The 12,895-nt window shown below is 45.3% G+C and overlaps 1 protein-coding gene across 8 annotated transcripts in view; it reads left to right on the top strand.

The window, feature by feature from the left end:
• Positions 1 to 12,022: 12,022 nt before the first annotated feature.
• LOC116297395 (UBX domain-containing protein 11) overlaps positions 12,023 to 12,895 on the top strand; it is a 40,415-nt gene continuing 39,542 nt past the window's right edge. For 7 of the 8 annotated variants that reach the window (XM_089038394.1, XM_089038393.1, XM_089038392.1 and 4 more), the window contains exon 1: positions 12,023 to 12,258. The gene's annotated coding sequence lies outside the window, so the exon portion shown is untranslated. The remainder of the gene's footprint in view (positions 12,259 to 12,895) is intronic. The other variant, XM_089038395.1, reaches the window with a different exon arrangement.

The following is a 12,895-nucleotide window of genomic DNA, read 5'->3' as shown; positions in this document are numbered from 1 at the left end:
TGTTGTTTGTACGGTACTCTTCTACGTGAGATACGCATTCGTGGCACGTCAGCAGCACTACCACTTTGTTAACCACGTGACGTTCCTCCAAGCATCGAGCTTCAAAGTCAAAGAACGCTAAAAAAAATTTACGTTTTTCGTTCTTCTTGGCCCGTGCGTTGCCTTCCGTAGGGTCGCTGCTTACTCCCTTGATGTAGCACATGTGTTCTCCTCGCGTTACCTTCTTCTCTCGGCACACCAAGCAATCGTATTGATAGCAGACGTGATCGTCGGACCATGTACCACGCCTTACTTTTTCGATCGTATCGCATCCGATCCACGGTAGTTCTGCACTGAAGACACACGTACCGTCGTTCACAGGTGGTATAGGCCAACGACCCCTTGCGACGTCGCATCAGGTGCGAGCGGTAACACACGTTAGACCAAAAACCCACGTGACATTCACCACACGTAATACGCTGATTGGAATACTTGATGTAGTGGTCGTTCCGTTCTTCCCCACACCGTAAACAAGGACGGACACACTTGTGAGTTTCCTTATTGCTGTACCCTCATTGCAGCGAGTGCAAAGTAAACCCGTCCCAACCACCCCGCCATGGACTCGATCCAGGTAAAGTGTTCGTCCATCCAATTTAGGTAAATGGGGGTCAACGTACCATGTGGTTTCCTATGCTGCTTCCAAACGAGGCTACCACGTGCCGATTCTTTTCGTCGTACACGCACAATTCGAATCCATGTTCTTCATTCGTCGCATATCCCTCGTTAATGCTAGCACACCACCGCTTGACGTCGTCCAACCCACACGCTTGATCCCAGGTGTCTTCCATCCCCATCTCTCCATACCAATCCTGCAAGGGTTTTTCGTACCCTCCTTCGGCTACCATCTCGAACCCCAAACCCTTCAGTGCCCGGTACAAGGCTCTTCCCAAGCAATTTTCATGCTCGTCGTCAAAGACTCGCGAGACCTTACGGCGCTTCACTTCTTCCGTGACCTTGTAATGCGGCCTCTTCTTGCCCAATTCGTACTTGGTCAAGGCCTTTTCTTCGCTGCAAGCATGCGTTCTCTGATGGCGATAGATCATGCCGCACTTCAAGCACAATCGATGGTGCAAGACCTCGGCCTCCCCATACAACACATTGGGCGACACGACGTCCAGCATCGCGGGGTCTCCTTCGCTTAACCACATCACCCATCCCTCAGTTTCACTGCTGTAGGCACTTTTCCAGATCACTTCGTGATAAGCTCCCGGTCCCCCCTTTTGGCAAAGTACTAAAATGTTCGTGGATGGGTGCACGACACACCAACGCGTCAATACTTCTTCCCAGGTCCATTCGTGCTGTACCTCCAACTCTTGCCTCACCTCGTCCCTCGTTCTCACGCTTCGCCATACTAAGATCTGAATCACGTGTTCTGCTACCTTTGATCCCACCGCCGCCGGCGGCTTGCGTAGAACTCCCCTTTCCAACCGATCTTGCAAAAGTTCAGGAGTCATGATAGTCGACGTACACACCCGTCCTCGTCCTTTCACGTCTTTAATCACAGTCACCGTAATGTCTAACGATCGACCCAACATCCATTCCCTTTTGGACTGTTGAATCATTTCAATGGCGTTGGTCAACATCAGCCTCTGAAATTCAGGCGTGTGGTACGGACGTATGGCCAACGACACCGGGTATTCCAAGTCCCCACCGTAAAGGGTCATGCCTACTTGATCCCGAGGCGTCAATCCTTCCTCACCAGCAATACGTTCCATAACTTGATCAAATAAACGTTCCACCCACCGAACACCCCATTCGTCTTCTCCTTCTTCTCCTCCCTCTTTCAAGTCCTCGTCATCATCGTCGTCGTGGCCCACGTACGGTCTGCGTTGACGGTCGGCCAGTTCCAAGCTGGACCTCGTCTCGATCCGATAAGAAATGACACGAGTCCTCATAGGCACGTTCACTCCAAACACCGAACGGGTACAACTCCTAATCAAAGACGAGCTCCTCGTGTTCCTGCCGGATGCCATGGTGCGAAAACACTAAACGATTGCCAATGCCGTACTCCTCTATTACGTATACTTTCGTACGCCCTCGCTTTTGATTCGTCAATGCCTGCTTCCGTTCCTCGGCGCGACGCGTCAACACGAACGCCAACCTCCTCTTTCGTTCCTTCTGCTTCTCGATGCGATCGGTTAGCCACGTTAACTTATCGGCTATGCCTCGCAACGTCTTTACGTATTCCCTCACCACTTGCAAAAACTCGACACTAGGAAACGTGCCTTCCCTATGATGCTTGGTCAATGTCTCCGCAAAGGTCGCCTTTTAGAAAGACAAAAGACACAACGTTAAGATTCAACGGTATAACCGTATTTATTCACATATTCGTTTACATATTGTTCAAGCAATAGTACATCGAATTTATCTAACTCTTCAATGCCTCTAGTCTTTAACAACTCCACTACATTAAAAAACGTCCTTCTAACTAGAATGTATAGCGTGCTTGATAACATGTCTTGATTGCTATAATCATCTTGTCGCACGGCATCCATGGCTTGATAAATGGTATTCTTTATCCTCTTACTCATCCTTTGCTTTCGATCGCATCTCTTTGTCATTTTCATACTGATGAGTACTGCAGTGTTCAAAAAGCAAAAAAATGAGTCTAAGCCTAAAGCCTCGCGCAAACGCTTAATCCTACTTACCACACTGGTATCTTCGTATACTACTGTGGCTTAACTGGTGATTCACTAGGCAAAATATATGAAACTCGCAGAACCTGGTCCTCCTATATAGACCCCACCCAGGGGGGTGGGGGGACCCCCCATACACCCCTCCCTACCCCTATATATCTAAGTTCACTTTCGTACCAAATCACCACTCGTATACCTAGATACCTAGTATTCGCTTAGCCTATGCCAGCACTTACCTTCATCTTCATCATCATCATGCCTCCCAAGAAGTCTAACCGTCGCGTGGTCGTCTTTAGTCCACCACCAGAAAACGAATCTCAAGCAGATCGGGAATTGCCTACTCCTCCCAACTCACCACCGGCCAACGAATCTTATGACTCTGACGACCAGGTGGTGGCTGCCGCCCGTGAGGTCATGATTGCTTCTACTTCAGGTACTCAGGAGCCCGAATCTCCTGCACCCAAACGCAAACGATCTGACGTCGAACAGGAAGAACGTGAAGTAGGTCAGGAAGATCCTGAAGCCATTACCATTGCGGATAGTCAAGACGAAACCCTGGTATGTACCATTTGTATCTCACGTACTTCAGAACCCCTCATTCTTACGCCTTGCTGTCGTCATCCCCTTCACGGCGTTTGCGTCCTGCACTACCTGGGGATGAAGCGTACCTCGTACCACATAGATTGTCCGCATTGTACCCAATACTTATGCGTGGGTCCTGACTACATCACACGTGACCAATTTCCCGAGGGGGTGGCTAACTCGGCCGACTACACCATAAGCCTCCACAACCACATCATGTTTCGCTTGCCTCGCTCGTGCTACCAACAGTTTTACGACGTGACCTACAGAAAACCGTACCACACCTATGCCTCAATGTTTCACATGCTCTTCCCCACCCCTAGGAAGCGCTTCCTCGCATCATCGACTTCATCTCAGACGGGTAAAAAAAAAACAAACAAGACATCCACGACATGCTCCTTTTCTTCCGTAAACAAGAACAACTAGTCCTCGATTTCGAAAACACTTGGGACCTTCACGGCGATTTCAAAGACATCCACCAACTCGTTCAAAAACAACTTCACTCGTGCAGCATTTTCAAACAAGGCTTGCGTCCTCCACACACCCGATCCTAAAACAACCCTATTGCCATTCCAGACCGCCATTGCCACCGCCGCTCAAAGAGTCTTACGCAAACACATTGGAAGAACATTAGTACTCACCCAATTACTTGACAATTTTGACGACTTCATTTACCGCAAAAAACTTTGGTTGATGCACGTCAACCTCGACGGCGACACCCATCCCCTTCTCTACCAACTCGGATGCTACCAGCGATGCCTCCACGATAAGCTTAGAGTGTCCAACCTCGACATTAAAAGATTTATCCAACTCGATGGTGGTGACTTCGTGACAGGAATGTACTGGCTAGATAGCCTTGCCTTTACCTTGTAACTTCACTTTATGTTTCTTCAGGCTGTCGTCTGCTCCATTTGTCTAGCCAACATAACCAACGATTGCCCCAACACCGTCCTTACCCTATGCTGCAAAAACCAATTTCACTACGACTGCCTCGACCAATGGCGTACTCACCAAAATACTCAATGTCCCATGTGCAGAGCCCAACCCATCACCACTCAGCCGCCCTTCCTCACCAGCCTCGAGCTCCTGCCTCTCGATTCCGACGAGGACGAAGACTACCAAGCTAACGACACCCCGCCTGAAGATGACATTGACCACCGTGCCCATCCCTTTACCATCATACCCTCAACCACCATAGCCCCCGAGGACGCCCAGGATTACCGTTGCAGTACGCTCAATGCCTTCGGACCCATCTCAATCACCTCCACCTACACCCGCATCCGCAACTTCCAATTTACGCAAGTTCCACGCCGACCCATACGATACCTACTCGTCGCCCACGAAGCAAAGCACGAGCCTCCTCCGTCCAGTTACATCTGCGTCCAAGTCTCCACCGCCTCCAACATCAACCACCACTTATTTGCTTCGGCTCGATGGAGAAGCTACGACGAAATCAGCAACATCATCTTCACTTACATCCCCCATTTTTCCTTCAGCGACGAAACGTCCGCCTACGTCTTCGTTTCCCCTCACTATCACACCACACGCGATCCAGATCCCAATTTATACATCATGGGCGTTAGTAGACATTATTCCGTTGAATATGCCAAGGCCTTATTCCTAAAAGCATTTCCACGTTGTCCATTCACTTCATCAGAGCCAGCCTATCGACGACAACAAAGACGACCCCCGCCTTCTAATATGTACCTGCCAAGTAGCTCAAGACCCTGACTGTCTCCAATGCAGCGAACTGGCCAAACAATCCGAAGTGCCTGCTGCTCCCAAACCCAAGAAAGCTCAAGTCTTCGTCCCTCGTAACATGCACGTACCACCTCCTGACGATCGCACCCTCTTGCACATTGCCGCCAAAGCCTTGGAACAATGTCACACTGCTTCCAAATTGTACCTCACCCTCAAAGACCGACTCAACAAACTGGACAATGACGACTTTGAAAAGCTCCACGAGATCGACCTCAAACAAAGTGGTTGGGTTGATTTTTGACATTCTCTCTTTTACAGACCACTACAGTGCGACTCGTTGCCAACGCCTTGGACCAATGCCCCACCTTCAAATTATTCATCGCCCTCAGGGACCGACTCAGAAACAGAAACGACCATACCGATACCAACTGTCCTTGTGGCTTGTGCACGTCCTGACCCCATGCTCACTTTTCCTCCTTGCAGACCTACGTTCCTCTTTGTGGCCACGTTACTACCATGACACGCAAACGACGCAAACTACGACACCGCGTTTGGGAACTGCCTCCTTACTGCCCTGACTGCTTTTCCTCCTATACCTGTGGCGCCTGCGGTCAACGCGTTCACCCTGACGAAGACATTTGTCAATACTGCTCCCTCTTGTTGATGTTTGAAACTACTCTTGCTCCTTAACAGTGCTGCGTTTGTTACTCGCCTCTTCCCAATCATCCGCTTCAACGACACCTCCCGACCGAAACACTTTACTCCGACGCCAACATGACCTCCTGCTGTACCCAACCCATACACACCGAGTGCCTCATGCAGTGGATCCTCAGCACGGGCTTCAACTACACCTGTCCTTACTGCCGTGCTCCCCACTCAATGCCTCACTGGCCCGGCTCCTTATTCGTCAACTACCTCTAAGGTCACTTTTCTCAAGTGTACAGCGGCGACCCCGTATGGGAAATGGCTCAACCCACCATGGCCCGCATCATGCTCCTCTTCTTGCGTCACGTCCACGACCTCATCCACATCCGTCCCATCGCCCGCGTCAACCACCACAACACGATCAAACCTCCGCCGTGCTTGCTCTGTCACAAGCCCATCCCCTATTCAGGCCAAGAAGGCACCATCAATTACACTGGTCAATACCACGTCTTCAACTGCCGCCAATTTGCTCTTCGAGGGTACATGCCTCCACCGCCTGATCACGTTCCTGCCCAAGCCTGTCATTCCCTCTGTCTCGTTCGCTACATGGACCAACACCGTCATCACTATCCCATGCCGTGTCCTTGTTCCTCTCTCCCTGGACCTCCACACTAAATCTGCGTCACTCGCTTATATACCTTATTTAAAACGTTCATTCGTCATACCAAAGACGCCGCTGCCGTCCAATGGGCCAGTCGCTTGTGCATCCAAGAATTCCAAACCAACACCTTCCACGTCATCCTCCTCCACAAACAACGGCTCCACCTCGTCCGACTTCATCAACGAATTCATCCTCCCAACACTCCTCTCAACCACGTCAAGTTCTCTCTCGATTACCAGTCTCACATGCGTCGTTACCTTACCTCGCTTGACCTCAGTCCTCTCCCTGGCCTAGCTCGTTACGTCCTCCGCTACAAACGCTGTAATGCATGTCTTGCTTACCTCCCTGAATGGTTCCCTCAATGCAGAAACTGTACCACACCTTTCCAATCTCTTCGTAATGGCAAACGCGTCCGACGACACGACTTATCTAATTAAAAACATTTGTTTCGATAATTTATGTAACGCTTTCTTATTGGTCAATAAATACCTTTGAACACACCTATGACTTGAGTTTTTTATACCTAACTTGCATGAGCGTTCTGGGTAGCTCAACCAGTCGATCGCGATTTGGTAGTACTATGCGATTGTGGTACTAGTCGGGTAAGTAACGCGCACTAAGAAAGCTGAAGACACAAGATGACTGCTGTTCAAGCCTCCGGAACGCCATAACTTTTTTCATCTTTTTCTTCTTTTTTGAAAAAAGATATGCTAATCACTTCCGGATCCTTACCCTAGACTACCTTAATTTAACTTCTCTATTTCATAGCAGCCCCAGTGGTCTAATGGTATGATACTGGCCTAGCTGGCTGGAGATCGAGGTTCGACTCCTCGCAGGGGAGCTTTTCTTTTTTTACTTCTTCTAAGAAATCTTTTTCCTTAGGCAAAAAAATCAACCAGTCTCTTCCAAAAAGCCAAACCCACTCTTCAAGAAGAAGAAGACGCTAAATGGTTCACCCATCCCAAGACCCACAAGCGCTACCTCACCCACAGCCCTGATACTCCCAAGGAAGTAGAAGACGACATCAGTCGAGGCATTGGCAAAGTCATCATCACCAACCACGGCATCCTACGACGCATGAGCTATCTCCATGCTTGGAATACCTATACCTTTGGCATGGTCAACCCCCACAATGGGCCCCACATCCACTCCACCGACCCCAGCCTCACCGAAGCTTACGCTCAATAGAAAATCAAGGTTTCCAAAGATGCCCTCCGCACGTACGAGCAAAGAGAAGAAAAACGCAAAGAAGACGAGCGCAAACAAAAACGCAAAGAGTACATCAAGGAAAGTCGTGACCGATGGATGAGATCCAATGGTCATACTTGTGTTTGTTTCTGCGACACCTGTACTTGTAAATGTCACGAATATCCCACCTATTAAAAAAACGTTAAACTGAAAAAAAGTCTCGTCTTGCTTCTTGACCTCATCACTCCCTCTCCTCCCGATACACTACCTTTTTTAAACACCTCCCTAAAGTAAGTGCCCGAGGTAGCTCAATTGGCAGAGAGTCGGACTGTAGTTCCGAAGGTTTCTGGTTCGAATCCAGCTCGCGGGACCTTATACTTTTTCAAAGAAAATAAAAAAGAAAAAATTAAGTCCAATACGTTTCCTCGTACTTACAGGCGGTCCCGCCTACTTTCCCTCGTTCTCATTGGGCGACCCATCCCCACTTACGTCACCCTTACGTCACCCCTCCCCGCTTCTCATTGGGCGATCCATCACCCCATTCATTTCCGTTTCCGGTGATTTGCCATGGTAACAGGAATATATGAATATATAATACATGAATAAATTAACCTGACCCTATCCATGGACATTGATTACTACTGACGTAAGATATTCATTCTTATTAAACATACTTGAGCCACCTTTGTTTTTGACCCTTCTCGTGGTCTGGGCCACAGCTGCAGGATTGGCCTTCCTTCCAGTTGATTCTCCGTTTTCAAAAATATCGGTTAGATAGTTTTTCTGTGCTTCATTAAATCTTTTTCGTTTTGCTGCTGATTTTAGTGCCCATCCTTTAGGAAACACTTGATCATGATCTAGATTGACGGTAGTGTCCCCATCTATCTGAGGAACGTCAGTAGCACCATGCTCTAGCTTTGTAGCGTACATAATCATAGCTCTGTCATACAGAGTTTCATGCTCAAGAACATATTTGTGGCTTCCATAATCAATATGCTTTTCGAGAGAAGAATATCTCTGAAAAGACATAATACAGCCTTCTTCGGGGCAAAAGAATAACGCATTTTCGTCGTCTCGACCAATTTTCGCGCCCTCACTATCTTCGTCTTGGTTATCTTCTGTTAAGTTGACATCATCATCATTATCATCATCGTCATCATCGTCATCATCGTCATCATCATCATTATCCTTAACTTTTTTTACCTTCTGCAGTGACTCAGCTTTAAGAGCGGGTTTTTTTGTCGGCATTTTTCTTGCTTTGATGGAAACAAAGGTAACCTTTGATACTTCATAATCTGGAATCTTGTTGAGCTTTGGCAATTTGTTGGGCAGATTAAAGCTACTCCAAGGCATAAATTTGCCAGCACCAATTTCATAAGCCCTCCAAACTGTAATTCCTTCATTGCTGTAAGCAATGTTGTTAATAAAGCTCACACCTTCCCATTTTTCTGATAAGTCTGGAGAAGCTTGAGCGCCGCACAGTGTTACTCTTACCCCAGGGATTCCTCCAAATGACTCCATAGCACACTTCATTTGTTGAGCAGTATCTACATCATGTCCTGAGTTTAAATACTTCTTCATGTGATTCTTGATAGTTGCAGCCTTTCTATCGCATGCGCCTTTGCCGCCCTGCGGGTCTGAGAAATCAATGCGCACTAGATTAAAGTCATTTTGTGATGCAACCTGATAAATGCCAAGGATTGTCGATGCAGAATGATAACATCCGGCATTATCTTGTCTGAGGTAAAGAGAGGTAATGTCAGAAGTGATGCTCTTAAGTTGCTGTAGAACGTCGTCAAAAATAGCCAGAACAGCAGGACTGTCCTGAATGCAGCTTTCAAATATATGTACAAACGTCAACATTTTCATTTCTCCTTCATCTGTTTTGGTCATGGCAACAGTTATGTGCCAGGGGATCCTGCGCTTACCAAACCAGTCTTGCTGGCTTTCTCGGAACTTTCTTGGCAAAAACTTCATTGCCCAGTCGGAAACTAAAATCACTGCCTCCTTTCTTAAATCTTTAATAATTTCTTGCCTTGCTTGATCTTGATTAATTGATCGTAAAAGATGGGACTTCCAGGCCTCGATGTTCTGCGCGGACTGGGAGATCAAGAACTCCATTTCTCCTTTATCTTCCAAGGTGCATCTAGTGCTTTCTACTACGCATTTTATTTCTTTCAGAGTTACAGGAAATAAGTTACATCTATCGCATTTCAGGTCATGCTCGTGGTCACAGTCAACCATGTGGTCATCTTCACTTGGATAACTTAGGGCGTGCGTTCTGCAATGATCTGCAACCTTTGAGCTTTTGGTAACGTGAACCTTCAACAAAACATCATAACGATATTATGCATGTATTTCATGATGCTCATTGGTTTGGAGCTTGAGACTTTACTGCAGCGTGCGCTTTCAATAATGAATTGTTGCAGAATAACTGAAAGTGAACATTTAGTTTACCTTATAGTCGCCTTTGAAGTAACGCTTTGCTAGTTTGAGATTCTGCTTTATTTCCTTCGCCCAAGTAAGCCCATTCCCGTAAGTGTCTCCAAGCTTTTCAACCAACTCTTCAAGATCATCAAAGGCTTTTGCTCCAAGTGCTGAAAAGTTGTCTAAGCCCTGTAAAGATTTGCGTATTGAAGCTGAACATACGCTGAGAACTCTGCATAACGAACTACGACTCATTGGTTTGAAACCTGTCTCTTGACAATAGCTTTGGTACTGACAAATAATTTGCTCAGGTATCAAAGATCGTATAACATTTGGGATCCTGATTTCTGTTTGTGACGATAACTTTAGCGTTTTCTCGCCAAATGGCAAATCTTGTACAATATGTGAGCTGGTAATGAATATAATGAAGTGCTCAAGCTTTTCTGGTTGAACGTACATTCGCGTGTTCTTAGTGGAAGGTAAAACTGCCCCTCTGCCGTGGAGTAAAAGGTGGTGTCTTGCAAGATTGAAGCGATATCTTGTCAAACTAGGTATCCACCTGCGAAGCTCTTTAAAACTCAATTTGTCCGCCATGATGGATAATATCTGTCTGCGGGTGCTCCAAGAACTGCTGTTATTGTAGCATTCAGATAAAGCCTCCATAAGGGAGTTATCAACACTACATTTATTAGACTTCGTTTCTTTCAATGCAGAAAATAGCATTTCAGAATCTTCAGGAGCAATCTCCTTCAGGCATGCATCTACAACCTGTTGCGTTTTCCGGATATGAAAACGCTTTGTGCGCTCTGATGTTTGTTCCCATGGCAACGAAAGAGAATGACGAATAGGGCTAATGTCCCGTGAACAAAGGAAGGCATTCAATTTTTCTTTTGGGGAAGGAACAACCTCCGTTTCTTCCACAGTGACGGATAAGTAAGAAGATTCGCTTGGTTGATACAGACTTGTAGGCGTGGAGAACTTTGGATTAAACGTCACCTCCTCCTTTTCGTCCTAAAATTATTTAACAGAAAAAATAATTATAAAAAATATAAGAAAATGAACGCACTTCTAATTCTGATTTCATTTATCGGTAGAATACGTAAATTCCCGACCCACAAAAACCTAAAATACGCATTAACGTTTCGTTGATTTTCAGAGTTTCCCACTTCCTCTCCCTTCCCTTCCCACTCCCCTTCCCATTTCCCGCTCCACACTTTTTCATATTATACCAATCCGCCGCCACTCGCGCCGCCTTTACTAATTTAATCTGATTAGCAAACCGACTAACAAATAAACAAATATAAAATAACCAAGGGTTTTGAAAGCAGCACTAACGCACAAAAATCATTTATTTTAGTAATAAAAGCATTCCTTCAGTTTTCAAGGAGAAAAGATATTTACCAGCGACAAATTACTTATTCGCTCAACAATCCTCTGTTCATCCAGTTCTTGTTTTTGGGAGGCGCTGGTGGTGACCGGAGTCTGTGGATCGGAGTCTTTGAGTTGTTTAAGAGTTTTTCTGCAATTTATGCACATTCCTACAAGTAAATGAAAGAAACATTTTTATTACTATAAAAGTATTTCATAGAAAGAAAAAATGCGCAAATCAAACCTCGAGGATCATTAAGAATGCAAACTTGTTACTGACCTGAACCTACTTGTAGGAATACGTCAGTCTTATTTATTATCATAGACGAATCGGATTTTCCTATTCCTCTTTCAAATCTCGGCCATTTTCCTTTGGTCCTTTGATGCTTAGATATTTCAACAGGTACTCTGCACCTTGTATTGCAACCTCTTGTCCATCCCAATCCTAATTTTGAACGATGTAATGGACATATTGACCACGTATCAACATCATTTGGACAAACAAATATGGCTGTCCGACTTAAGATCAAGTCAACTTCATTTTCGGGGCCAGAGAACCCAAAGGCGGTCTTGTGGTCGAAAATCTCCTTTCTGCAGGCCAATAAAGGAATTATGGTAGTATCTCGTTTCCAGTCTTTTGGATCGAACCCACAGCTTCCTCCAACCAAAGATTTAAAAGAGCAACTAGCTTCCATTTTATGTTTACAAGCACCTTAAGCAACAACACCAACTCGCATCTGAATTTTTCTTATTGTATTTCTATTTTATCTAGCAGTGGAAAACAACATGCATAACTAGAATCAGATGTCACTGTCAGTTTGGTGTCACTGGTGACGTGTATTGTTTTAAGCGGCATGCATTGTGGATTACATGTTTACATCTCAGATTACCGTCCTTTCCCAATTTATCATGCTAGGAGCAAGAAAAATAGAACGACTACTTATCCTTCACCTAACTATAAATATTATTCAACGGTTAAAGCAGAATAGTCTGAAGTAATCCGAAAATATGGTGAGCAATCCCTACTGTAATCGTTCAACACTTTGTTAGTTATTCAAGTTTGCTTACAATACTCAGTCCACTTCTCAGTCGCGAATAGCAAAGCGTGCTTGAATCTGAGCCTCAAAAGATTCTTTGTTATCTTAAAAATAATAACTTAGGCCTTTTAAAGTATTTTTGCTTTAGATTATTGCTCGAAAAACGAACAAACTCGGATTTATTGCGTTGTTTGTGCAGAACCATTGAAATCGACTGATCTTTGCCGACAGAGAAATCGCTGAATTTTATAAGAATTTCAAGCTTTTTATTTACGCGATAAATAATTTACCCAACCAAATTTCAGTGGAATAAGATAATATAGCATCTTAACTTTAACTAGCCCAAATTTTAGCCAATTATTTTATATAGCACATACCAAAATATTTTTTTAAACTTTCTATACTCTTGGTATTGTAAAATGTATGGGTCCAAAAAATTTTTTTTCGTCTTGAAAAAGGAAACTGAGATAGCTGAACATTTTCCTAATACAAGTTTAGATACCAATTGATAAGATTATAATGGTTTTATATGTCTGAATTACTTTTCTTTGCGACGCGAAGGCTCTGAAGTAGTCGATTTCTTTCCGCCGTCAAAAGGCTGAAATCCGCAA

This window comes from Actinia tenebrosa, unplaced genomic scaffold (assembly GCF_029948245.1).
Source record: "Actinia tenebrosa isolate PJP-AT-01 unplaced genomic scaffold, QUT_ActTen_1.0 PGA_scaffold5__44_contigs__length_20552954, whole genome shotgun sequence".
NCBI classification, from domain to species: domain Eukaryota; kingdom Metazoa; phylum Cnidaria; class Anthozoa; order Actiniaria; family Actiniidae; genus Actinia; species Actinia tenebrosa.
This window is presented reverse-complemented; position numbering and strand designations above follow the sequence as displayed.